Source organism: Helianthus annuus, chromosome 2, assembly GCF_002127325.2.
Source record: "Helianthus annuus cultivar XRQ/B chromosome 2, HanXRQr2.0-SUNRISE, whole genome shotgun sequence".
NCBI classification, from domain to species: domain Eukaryota; kingdom Viridiplantae; phylum Streptophyta; class Magnoliopsida; order Asterales; family Asteraceae; genus Helianthus; species Helianthus annuus.
Genome location: NC_035434.2, coordinates 31,325,816 through 31,330,970, shown reverse-complemented (window position 1 = coordinate 31,330,970; position 5,155 = coordinate 31,325,816). Strand labels below are relative to the sequence as shown.

Here is a 5,155-nt window from a genome sequence, read left to right as displayed (position 1 = left end):
ATTCATAATCGTTCAGTAGTTCGACCCATCTTCGTTGACGCATGTTCAAATCCTTTTGCTTAAGGATATGCTCGAGACTCCTGTGATCGGTGTAAATCGTGCACCTGGTACCGTACAGGTAGTGTCGCCATATCTTAAGCGCGAAAACAACAGCTCCCAGCTCTAAATCGTGCGTCGTGTAGTTCCGTTCGTGAACCTTGAGTTGACGTGAAGCGTAAGCAATAACCTTATCCCGCTGCATCAATACACACCCAAGACCCTGTATCGACGCGTCACAATAAACCACAAAATCGTCCGTGCCCTCTGGCAATGAGAGAATAGGTGCGCTGCAAAGCCTATCCTTTAGGTACTGAAAAGCGGTTTCCTGGGAATCCCCCCAACGGTAGGTGACACCCTTCTGTGTCAGTAGCGTAAGCGGCTGTGCGATCTTGGAGAAGTCCTTTATGAGTCGTCTGTAGTAACCCGCCAAACCCAAGAATTGGCGTATTTCTGTTGGTGTACGCGGTGCAGGCCAGTTCCTGATTGAATCTACCTTGGATGGATCGACATGAATCCCATCCCTGTTCACCACATGGCCTAAGAAGTGGACTTCACGCGTACAATTGCTCCTTTCGTAGCAGTTCCAAAATCAATCGTAGGTGCTGTTCGTGCTCCTCCTGACTCTTGGAGTAAATCAAAATGTCGTCGATAAAAACAATGACGAACTTGTCTAGATAGGGTTTGCACACCCTGTTCAAAAGGTCCATAAATACGGCAGGCGCGTTCGTTAACCCAAATGGCATAACTAGAAACTCGTAATGACCGTAGCGAGTTCTGAACGCTGTCTTTGAGACGTCCTCATCCCGGACTCTCAGCTGATAATACCCTGACCTCAAGTCTATCTTGGAGTAGTAACTCGACCCCTGCAACTGGTCGAATAAGTCGTCTATACGCGGAAGAGGATAACGGTTCTTCACCGTCACCTTGTTCAGTTCACGGTAGTCGATGCACATCCTGAAAGTGCCATCCTTCTTTTTCATGAAGAGTACTGGAGCTCCCCAAGGCGATGAGCTTGGACGAATAAAGCCCTTTTCCAAGAGCTCTTGTAACTGCTTTGACAGCTCTTCCAGTTCGGTTGGAGCTAAACGATACGGTGCGCGGGCTATTGGTGCTGCTCCAGGAGCTAACTCAATCTAGAATTCGACTTGGCGGTGAGGTGGTAAACCGGGTAAATCTTCAGGAAACACCTGAGGAAAGTCACGTACAACTGGAATATCCTCCAGCTTCTTTTCCTTTGCTGATGCGTCAGTGACAAGTGCCAGAATTGCAGTGTGCCCCTTTCGTAAACATTTCTGCGCCTTTAAGAAAGAGATGATGCCAACCACAGCACCGCTCTTGTCGCCTTGAACTTCGAGTGGTTCCTGACTAGAGCGAGGAATACGAATGATCTTTTCCTTACATAGGATCTCTGCTTGCTGCTTGGACAACCAATCCATGCCGATGATGATGTCGAAACTACCCAGAACTATGGGTATAAGATCAATCGAGAAGGTCTGACCAGCTAAAACGATGCTACATGATGTGTGTAAAATGCAACATATAAATCACATCAATTAAGGCATAAAACTAACCCTTTTTAAGTACTAATGTTGGAAAAAGAGTGTTTTTGTCTTCCTTTTGTATTTTCAGGATGAAATGAGCTCAAAATCACAAAAGAAGCAAAAAGACAACTAATTCTAGCATAAATACAAGAAAAGGAACAAAAGTAGACTGCCCGGACCCTCAACGGCACCTCCCAAGGCAAAGAAGAGAAAACAGAGACTGAACACGCCCCGTGTCCAGCTAACACGGGGGCGTGCCCAGGAAGCAGCAGAAAAGACAAACCAGTAGAAGCTTCCATTGCCCACCACGGGGCCGTGTCCAGCGGGCACGGGGGCGTGGTGAAAGTACAGCAGGCGCATTAATTGTAATTGCGAATTACAATTAATGAAGAGAGAGAATGTCAGACGGGCACGGGGGCGTGTCCAGCGGACACGGGGCCGTGCCCAGCCTTCTGTTCAGCCTATAAATAGGGGTGCTTGGCTTCATTCCATTTCATCCCTTGGCACACCACCTCTCTCACACTTCATCCACCACCCACCACCACCATAACACCATCATCCACCACCATCATCCATTGTCCATCATAGAGTGTGTGAGTCGTCTCGGGATCCAAGATTGATCGTAAGAGTTCTTGACAATCAAGGCCATGTTTGCCTAAGTCTCTTACATCACTTGGTGAAGACAAGTGTTTAGTATAATACTTTTTATTTTTAATCTTTTGCACTTTTTATTTGGTTTTGTATTAATGACTTTAATAACTAGTTACTTATGTTGAAGGTGATCTTTCCTTATCGTTTGTCCGTGGTGTCTTGGCATTATTTTACTGTCTATATAAAATAAAAGATTTTCACCATTCATATCTCCACGGTCTATATGGAGGTATGTTGGCTACCTGGTCGGGGGTTAAGGGAACGGTTTGGTAAGGGTCTTGCCCTTGTTCAGCGTTTAGAGGTCCTGCTTGGGACCTGGGTCAAATTTAGTAGGATCTCCTTCAATACCCATAGGTATTGGATGGCGGGGATCCAAACTCTTTGACCCCCTCATAAGTTAACTACTATTAATACTATAACCCGGCTATTTAGGACTGTATCACTGCTGACTCAGACTACTTAGCCGAGGGTAACGTCACCGCCGAAAGCGGGGCCTACCACAATTTGCATTAATAACTTAATTCATTATCTTTCAATAATCCGACCCTTTAGGATTGTATCCTTGCTGACTCAAACTACTGGGTTGAGGGTAACGTCGCCTTCAAAAGAGGGGCCTACTACAATAACTAAGATAATCTCTTAAACAAGTGCAAAAGTGCGAAAATAATCAAAGGTTATACTAACACACGTGTCGGATCCAAGTGATTCATCTTGTCTATATGTTTTTATTTTATTTTATTTTTCAGCATTTAGTTAGTTTTTATTTTTCTTAGTTTAAAACATTTTTCTCACTTTTTGATTTGATTAGACGTTGAGGATAAACCGGTATTAAAAGCTCTTGTGTCCTTGGATGACCTCGGTATCTTACCAACACTATACTACGTCCACGATGGGTGCACTTGCCCATATGTGTGTTTAGTGTTAGTAAATATCGTGTTTTATAAATTTAAAACTTGGCTAAAAGTGTAAAAGGGGCTTAAATATTCATCAAAATTATAACACACTTCACGCACATCAAGTTTTTGGCGCCGTTGCCGGGGACACAAGGATTTTAAGAAAGTTAGGAATCAACGGCCTAATCATATTTTTATTTTTCTTTAATTTTTTAGGATTCTTTCTTAGATTTTCAGCTTCTGCAGAGCTCAACACGGGGCCGTGCCTGGTCGGACACGGGCCGTGTTCAGCATCGTCACTGGCAGTTTTTGTTTTCCAAGTTACAGAAGGCTGACCACGGGGCCGTGCCGGTGCAACACGGGGCCGTGTCCAACTTCCAGTAACTGGGATCTGGAAAACAATCACTGAAATTCCGACCACGGGCCGTGTTCGCTCAACACGGGGCCGTGGTGAACCTTCTGACCAACATTCTTTTTTGTTTTTATTGCAGGACTTGGAACCCGACGCCACCCTCACGTAGTGTATGAGCTCCAGTTCCAATAAAGACATAAAAGAACCACTAGAAGAACCCGAACGCTTTCTCAGAAAAAGGTTAAAAGCCAAAAACCAAGAGAAGGTTTCGGGTAATCCACCTCCAATGGCGGACCAACGTACCCTTATGGATTATCTACGACCCACCGTAGGTAATCTAGGCGCCGCTATCAATGCTCCGAATGTCGAAGCCAATAACTTCGAACTTCGGCCACATTTGATACAAATGCTCCAAAACTCCGCAACCTTCCATGGGCTTGCGGACGAGGATCCCCATCTACATATAACTAATTTCTTGGAAATATGTGATACCTTTCGGATCAATGGAGCATCAAACGACGCCATCCGCCTCCGTATGTTTCCCTTCTCACTAAAAGACCGAGCGAAAGCTTGGCTCAACACCCTCCCAGCTGGATCGGTAAACACCTGGGATGAACTAGCCCAAAAATTTCTATATAAGTATTTCCCTCCTTCTAAAACTGCTAAGTTAATGGCTGAAATTAATACATATTCACAAGAGGACGGGGAATCCTTATATGAAACTTGGGAAAGGTTCAAGGAGCTATTACGCAAGTGTCCCCATCACGGCCTCGCAATATGGCAACAAGTATCCACTTTCTATAATGGATTGTTGCCACACACTAGGCAGACACTTGATTCTAGCTCCGGGGGACTTTTAGGTAATCGACGCCCACACGAAATATATAATCAAATTGAGGAAATTGCTCAAACCAATTTTCAATGGCACACCCCCCGGGGAAATAAGTCTATCGCCCCGGGCGCCCATAAGGTCGATGAAAGCACTTCTTTACAAGCCCAAATCGAGGCTCTTTCTTCAAAGATAAAAAAATTGGAAATGACAAAAACAGTCTCGGTTATGGCTTGTGAAGGGTGTGGTGGGTCACATGAAAATTGGAGTTGCATGAAAGAAACAGACGATCAACAAGAAATGGTAAACTACATTGATAATAGATCTAGGCCGTCGGGTCCTCCAACGGGAACTTACAACCAAGGATGGCGAAACCACCCAAACCTTGGTTGGAGGGAACCCGGCAATAGTAGTAACCAACAAACCCAACGAACAAACTTTCAGCAACCAAGAAATGAGTCACAAAATTTCACTCAACAACAAGGTGGACGAGAAAGGCTCGAAGATACTATATCTTGCCTCGTCTCTGACACTGATAAGAAAAACTCGGAAAGATTTCTACAATTAGAATCTAATTTTAGAAATCAACAAGCTAGCATTCAAAACATAGAAAAACAATTAAATCAAATAGCTCAAAATTTTTCCGAGAGACCGCAAGGCACATTACCTAGCAATACCGAAACAAACCCAAAGGCGCAAGTTCACCTCATCACACTACGAAACCGCACCGTAGGGCCTGCAGAAGTGCCACCGCCAACGGAAGAAACAGTACCGACACCTCTGCAGGAGAAGAACTCTCCTCCATCACCAGAGCCGACCAAGGCTCCTCGAGTTCCGTACCCCGGCGAAG

At 44.8% G+C, this 5,155-nt stretch overlaps 1 non-coding gene across 1 annotated transcript; it reads right to left on the bottom strand.

The window, feature by feature from the left end:
- Window positions 1-4,140: 4,140 nt before the first annotated feature.
- Window positions 4,141-4,247, bottom strand: LOC118489975. The gene has a single exon (XR_004887986.1). It is a non-coding gene; the product is annotated as a small nucleolar RNA R71 (small nucleolar RNA).
- Window positions 4,248-5,155: the final 908 nt, after the last annotated feature.